Source organism: Ixodes scapularis, unplaced genomic scaffold (genome assembly GCF_016920785.2).
Source record: "Ixodes scapularis isolate PalLabHiFi unplaced genomic scaffold, ASM1692078v2 PGA_scaffold39__5_contigs__length_11793443, whole genome shotgun sequence".
Classification (NCBI taxonomy): Eukaryota; Metazoa; Arthropoda; class Arachnida; order Ixodida; family Ixodidae; genus Ixodes; species Ixodes scapularis.
The window spans coordinates 10,735,100-10,740,695 of record NW_024609867.1 but is presented as its reverse complement, the minus strand read 5'-3'; positions in this window follow the sequence as shown (position 1 = coordinate 10,740,695).

Sequence of the window (5,596 nt, the reverse complement as noted above, 5' to 3'; positions counted from 1 at the left end):
CAACCACACATTATCTGAAATATGCTCTGGAAATCTTTTCCGGCATTTTTATCCTCGAGAGGCACTTGCATAAGCTTAGCAATTTTTTTTTTTTCATTTTGAAGTTGATTTAAATGAAACGTGTTCCTGACGAGTATTCAACTTCTCAAACATATAGAAGTCTGTTGCTTCTTTTATTTGATGAACAACGATTTTATGTGTCTGTGGGCTGGATGAAAACAAAGCACACAGTGGCGCGTGGCGGAACTATCACGATTGCGCGCGCAGACCGTCAGAAAGTGACCAACTAAGCAGCTGTAATGTCGAGGAGGCTATGAAATACAACTTTGTTCTATTTAATAACAAATCACCAATTAGAAAAGGTGATGCTTATTTGCAAAGTGAATTGACCGGCATCTTGTCAAGAACAAACATCAAACGCCAAGCTATGTCGAAAATATGCACTTCAATGCGCTCCATTTTAGGCCAGATCCGTGCTGAATACGAAGGTCACTCTTTTCTGCATAATTATTCGCCTGCGTCGTGGTGCTGAATGAAAACAATATTAGTCAGGAAAGCAAGTGTTGTGCTCGCCGCTCAGTGCTCTATAAAAGGTAGACTGAAAGGGTTTGTCCTAAAACTTTCATGACATTTTGAAAATATTATTGCTTTTAGCTTAGTTGTATCGTCATCATATACATTGTGAAACATATTTTATAATCTAGATTTCAGGATATATATGGTGAGAACGGGTGCCCAATTTACGATTGTATGCAGTGTAATTAATTTGTTAAGTACAAGAGCACAGTAGGACTCGACTTTTAATATTGCGACGCAATGGTCTACTAATCATGTGCATTTTAGGCGACACACTAGACTGATAACCTTTAGATTCAGGTAAAATATATGCCACTGAGGTAAAAAGAAATAGATGATCAGTCATATATGTTAATCTAGCTTTTGATTTACTGTTTCATCCAAATGAAACAACGCAAATTATTTTTGGTACCTGAAAATAAAAGTGGATTCAACAAATGAAAAAAAAAAAAAAGGTATAAAATTACTCGTTTCACTCCTGAAAAGTGCCTATAGCCAAAGAAACGCGGAAAACATATTCACATTTTAGCGGTTCGAACCGTTATTTTTTGGTCCCCGGAACTGAACCGGAGTTGAACCGAAATTCGTGAACCCGAACCGGAACCGAACCGATAAAAATTTCGGTTCGACACTCTGGTTATCGGGAAGGCCATTCCAGTCCACAATAGTTTTGGGTAGAAATGAATGCTGGTGGGCTGCAGATTTGGGCACCATGACAGAACAGCACACGACAAAACAGCACGCGACAAAACAGCACGGTCAAAACAGCACGCGTCAAAACAGCACAGCGTCAAAACAGCACGGCGACAAAACAGCACGCGTCAAAACAGCACGCGACAAAGCAGCACAGCGTCAAAACGGCACAGCGACAGAAGAGCACGTGCCAAAACAGCGCGGCGTCAAAACAGCACAGCGTCAAAACAGCACAGCGACAAAACAGCACAACGTCAAAAGGGCACAGCGACAGAAGAGAACGGCGTCAAAGCCGCAACACGACAAAACAGCACTGTGTCAAAACAGGAGATTGACAATATAGCTAGGGGTTTTCATTTTCGGTTTTTATTATTTTTATATTCGGCGTACCTTTTTTCTGTTTGGAATAAAAACCGTTCTTATTCCAAACAGAAATTTTCGGTTTATTTCGGTGAATATTTGTAAGCTCATAAACTTCTCGGTTCTTTTCTGTGTATTGACGAAAACCAGTATACTGACGAAAATGCAGTATTTAAAAGCGTTTGTTTAAAATGAATAGTGAGTAAACCAGGTACTGGTTTCCTCTTTTGTTGCTATCTGTGGCAGCCGACGTGACCTGTTCCGCCAGGCGCACTGGGACCCTATCGTGATCTGACATTATTGTCGTGTGCTCGTATTTGTGCGTACACTGGACGTACTTGAGCTTCACTACCACTTCGGTCGAAGAGGCAAATATAAAAAAATCCAGAAATTTGGAAGCATTGTACTTAGTGCGTTTTTTCGCCATTTTCACGACTGCGAGGGGTGGTAAATTCGCGCCGACCACAGAGACGACAATAAAACAATCGTATGTATGCCCTCTTATAGTAGACGGAAGCTAGGGGTGTTAACAATGTGGGGCATTTACGGACGTCCTTGATTTTCATTGTTCAGTTCACGATTAAACTCTCTTCGGCACACAAATTCATATCAGGTGAAAAACCCAGATATCGTCCTGAAGACCCTTGGACCCCCGGAGCTTTTGTTGAACGTTGAACCGATCTCGGAGGAAAGCTGAAAACTGCGAAAGGAAGTGGCATACGGTCAGTAATGAGTCATACCCTACCCCCCCCCCCCCCCGGGCCTCTCCAAACTCCCTCGAAAATACTGACTTTCCTCAGTTAAAACCGAATTTGAAAACATTAATTCGGCGTACTTTTACCGCTTTTTATTCGCTTTAAGTCGAAAACGCTGAACCTTATATATAGCGCATGTAGTTAAAAAAATGTATGTCCCAATGTAGGCAATGTAAAGGAATGGAGGGTCTAAGCCAATTCGTAGAAAGCCAACTCGTCGAGGGCCAATTTTTCAAATCTGTTTTCTTGTGAGCAAGTTCGGAGGGGAGGGGGGGAGTATATTCGATGGGCACATGAAGGCTCCCTGGGCAGTACCGAAGCATTTGCTTGTGCGAATTCTGGATATTTCTCGAGCAGTTCTGCTAATTTTGACGCGCAAATTTGCCAACAATGTCGTCTACAAAAAAAAAAAAAAAAAAAAAAAAAAAAAACGAGTTAATCGGATGGCTTGTTTCTGCTTCACCGGTTTTCCCTCGATCGAGGCCTTCGTCGGAAATAATCTGTGAATTTAATCCAAAACGACTTCTCGCCTGCAAGCTGCAGCCGCGTGTTTTATGCACACTTTATTCACGGCGAATGAACCGCGCAGAATCGGTGCCCATTGTACACCTTGAATACGCTCAACATTAAAGTCACCTTATCTTACCGATTCTATCAATGCAATTGTAATCGGCGCATCTCCCGCTTTTTTTTTTTCTTTTCTTTTTTTTTTGGGGGGGGGGGGGGGGCGTTTTACGCTTAGGTGGTAATTACGAAACGACGAGTACTATGGAACCTTACCGGACCGCCGCAAACCAGACGGTTCATAACTTGAACTTATGGATTTATTTTTCCCAATAAATTTTCCGCTTTCGATGGTCTATACAAAAAAGACCAGACAACTCGGCCAACATCGAGGCGAAGATATCACCTTTAACTACCCAATCTGTTCAAGTCTGCCCCCATCCTTTACAACCTAGCACCAAAATATGAAAGGGTCAAGGAGTTTAGAAATTATTTGCGCAGAGAGAGGTGAAGAGCACGCTCGAAGTAGCTACATGCGTGCTGTTTTGTCACTGTGCTGTTTTGATGCCGTGCTGTTTTGGCACGTGCTCTTTTGTCGCCGCGCCGTTTTGACGCTGTGCTGTTTTGTCGCGTGCTGTTTTGACGCGTGCTGTTTTGTCGCCGTGCTGTTTTGACGCTGTGCTGTTTTGACCGTGCTGTTTTGTCGCGTGCTGTTTCGTCATGTGCTGTTCTGTCGCGTTCCCGCAGATTTGGTCTTGGGTCGGCCAATCTTGCATGTGTGATCCAGTCTTGAAGAAACATAGTTGGGTGGGATAAGGAGAGACTGATTTAAAGAGGGAGAGTAATTCACTTTATGCAGACGACACCGGCCGGTAGACCAAATGTCGGCCCGGTACTTGCGATAAGAAGTAAGCACAGGCCTCAAAGGCTTCAGCTTTTAAATTGGCAAGCGGGCTCGGTGTAAACAGTAGATGCAAGGAGATGTTGATCATTGTTACCAGTGTCCATCACCGGCTTGTTATGCCTGACTCCCTTGGTCCGTCCGATTCTGCTTGATTTTCAGTATCTACGTCGACTATCTCAGCTACGGTTCACGCCTTTGCAGCCCGAGTAACGTCGCGACTGACATTTGCGTGCGAAATCTCATCATGCGAATCGGGCTTTAGCGTCCATTCTGCGGAGTCCACACGGAGTGAATCGCCGCATGTCACATTATTCACGCGAAGTTTTGCGGTGTAACGAGCCTCGGTAATTTCGCTGAGGCGGCTTAATTAGTCATACATTGCCCAGGAAGACATAGAATCAACAATTCGAACGCAAAAAAGTGAAAGCCGTTTACAACTCCCTGTAACGCCGAATTAGAGCGCAGCTCTTGAGGAGGAGGAGGGAAGGGTACCGGGGGGGGTCAAGTGACCTTGGGTGGGGGTCACGTGACCTAGTGGGGTCACGTGACGATGACGATGCCGATGACGTCATCAGGAACGATGACGATGCTGATACCGATGACGTCATCAGTGACGTCACTGATGACGTCATCAGTGATGATGACGATGCCGATGCCGGTGACGTCATCCGTAATGATGACGATGACGATGCGGATGCCGATGACGTCATCAGTGACGTCACTGATGACGTCATCAGCGATGATGACGATGACGATGCGGATGCCGGTGACATCATCAGTGATGATGACGATGACGATACGGATGCCGGTGACGTCATCAGTGACGTCACTGATGACGTCATCAGTGATGATGACGCTGACGATGCGGATGCCGGCGACGTCATCAGTGACGTCACTGATGACGTCATCGGGAGTCACGTGACCCCGGGGGTCACGTGACTTGGGGAACCACGTGACTTTGGGTGTCACGTGACCTTGGGTGTCACGGGACCTTGGGGTCACGTGACCCTTGGGGAGGGGTCACGTGAACTTGGGGTGACCTTGGGGTTACGTGACCTTGGGATGACCTTGGGGGTCAAGTGACCTTGGGATGACCTTGGTTACGCCGACGGCGACGGCGACGCCGCTCAAGCCGGGAACGGGCCCCTAAGAGCTGCGCTCTAAAAAGGGCAGGGGGACTCACACTGACGCCGACAACATCGCATTTCAATGGTTCGTTAATGGGTGACGGCGAGCTCCTTGCCCACACTCCATCGCGCATGCGCGGCGCCGTTGGCGTTTGCTAGGGGCGCTCCGGTTTGTTTGTAAACATGAGTTGGTGTGTACGGTGGAAGGGGCTTCAAGGGTGCAACCCCCGACTCCCAAGCGATCGCGCCGCGAATTACTGCCCAAGTTAGGATGCGCCTAAGTCGGGACTCGCTACCCGAAATCAGCGGTACGACATGGTTGTATAAAAACAATATTGATATTGCCGCGAAACCTTGTAAACTAAAGCTTTTGGAAAATATCAGGCGCTCCCCGTTTTTACTAATCTCCATTAACTGTTACTACAAGAAGAGTTTTTTTTTTTTGTTTTTGTACGGAAAATCCTATTTCTAGCCGCTGATTGCCCGGTGCGCCCTCGGTGCGGCCCGTGACAACAGCGGCGGCCGCCGCGATTGACCGATTAAGTATCGTTTTAAAAACAATCAAGGATCCGTAATACTGGCCGATATAGAAGGTTCAAACCCGACAAATTGCCGGAAACGGCGCTGGATACTTTATATCAGCGAGGCGTTTACCGACCCAAGAGATGTTCCGCTGA